Source organism: Thalassophryne amazonica, chromosome 22, assembly GCF_902500255.1.
Source record: "Thalassophryne amazonica chromosome 22, fThaAma1.1, whole genome shotgun sequence".
Lineage (NCBI taxonomy): Eukaryota > Metazoa > Chordata > Actinopteri > Batrachoidiformes > Batrachoididae > Thalassophryne > Thalassophryne amazonica.
This window is the reverse complement of record NC_047124.1, coordinates 8,736,419-8,738,661: the sequence shown is the minus strand read 5'-3', so window position 1 is coordinate 8,738,661 and position 2,243 is coordinate 8,736,419.

Here is a 2,243-nt window from a genome sequence, read left to right as displayed (position 1 = left end):
AAGATGCGTTTTCGGTGAGTGTGTGGTTGGTGGATGGGGTAGTAAAGCAGGCAGAAAATTTGCAAGATGTACCTTATTTTCCAGAGTATAAGTCATGGCTATTTTTGGTACGAGGTCTATTAGAAAAGTATCCGACCTTATTATTTTTTTCAAAAACCGTATGGATTTGAATCACGTGTGATTACATCAGACATGCTTGAACCCTCGTGGGCATGCGAGAGTTTTTTCACGCCTGTCGGTTACGTCATTCGCCTGTGGGCAGTCTTTGAGTGAGGAGTGGCCCACCCTCTCGTCGTTTTTTCATTGTTTAGGAAACAGGCCGACGACGGCGCCTGGAAGCGCTGCACGACGTCCCGCTGCGTGGGAAGTCCTTACACCGACAGAAACACCCCATAATCTCTCATCAGCCGTTAAACTTTTCACCGAAAACCAGCTTAATTTCTCGAATAGTGTCCACTCGGATATTCCTCACAGGTCCAGAAAAAATGTTGATAAAGCAACGCGCGCCGTCTCGAGCAGCGTATGAAACAAAGGAATTCAGCCGAGAGGGTGGGACCACATCTCACTCAAGGCCTGCCCACAGGGAAATGACGTCACCGACACGCATGAAAAAACTCACGCATGCGCACGAGGGTTCAAGCATGATTGGTGTAATCGCACGTCATTCAAATCCATATAGTTAAAAAATAAAATAAAAGGGTTGGTTTATTATCTAATAGACCACGTAGTTTGGGAAGCCCTGCAACTTATACTTCAGTATGACTTATATACAGAAAATTCACTAGTTTGTTATTACTAATGGTAACTATAATGTTGTTGTTGTCCATTCGGCTGCTCCCAGTTTTGTTCGGGTTCGCCACAGTGGATATAGCCAGATCCGCATTGGTAATTGGCACAAGATTTACGCCGGATGCCCTTTCTGACGCAACTCCAGTTTCACCTGGAGAAACACACATTGCTGCTGGTGTTCCAAAGAGGTCTCCCATCCAAGTACTAACCAGATCCCGCCCTGCTTAGCTTCTGAGATGACTATTTATATAAAACTTTCCCAAGAATAAAAGCACTAAACAAAATAAGCTCCAATAATAAAAGAATAAATGCCAGGAATAAAAAATGCACTACAACAATGCACAAACTTCCCAAATTAAAGAGCTCATAGCACAGAAAAAAGTGTGACTTATAGTCCAGTGTGGCTTATATATGGTTTTTCCTCTTCAAGAGGTATTTTTTGACATGTGCGGCTTACAGTCCGATGCAACTTATACTCTGGAAAATACAGTATATATGGGATGTTTTTCAAAAGATGGCACACTGACAACAGACATTTCTGTGCACTGGTGCTCCAAGTGGCTATGGCATAAACTAGTCGCATCACGCTGTGATTATCAGTTGTTCCAGTAAAAAATATTTTAAAAACCCCCTAAGTTTTGTGGAATTTGAGTTACAATTTTGGGATACAAGTCTTATAGCTTTTAAAATGTATCTTCAAGATGGTGCAACAAACAAGATGTCAACTCATCCAATTCAAAGTTAAGAACAGCACACACATCACCCAAGGCTACAAGTATAAAATGGGATTTACAGATAGTGAAGCCTGGTCGCACTGATTTTCACCTGTAGCATTGCTGGCATCCCCCCAACAAGGCAAGAGGATTAAAGGAGAAAAGTTAAGATTAATACCAACCGAGCAGGGTTGAGAAGGTTTGTCTTCTAATTAATAGTCAGACGTTGTACCTACAGTATCCTGCACAGGTTTGTGCCCCGTAAGCCTCCGCACTCCCCGTTTGTCCGGGGTGAAGGACCTTTGAGTTTCAGATAAATAATTCTCTCGCCTCCAGCTAACATACTCACTGAGCCGCAGTGTACTGCTGAATGATCGGGTGACCCCGGGCACGCTTTCCCACAGGCCTTCTCGGTATTCTGTTCACAAGCCCCCTGTCTGAAGACCCTCATTGATCAGCAGCTCCTTAAGCTCCTCTCGTTTTATTGAGCAAGGAAAAACAGTTGCACCACCGCCGCACAAAAACGGGTAAATGGGAGTTTGATTTATATCGGGATCAAATGCAAATCATTTTACAAGTATATATCATTATGTTGTAAATGAGGTGTAAAAGCCTTTCAATTCTCCACTCTAAATTAGTGTACAATCCAAAATCATTAAAGTTTGGTTTTCCAATTAGTGCTCACCAGCTATGCAAAATGAAATTTCTTCTGTTTGCCTTGTAATTATTGTATGATCGTGC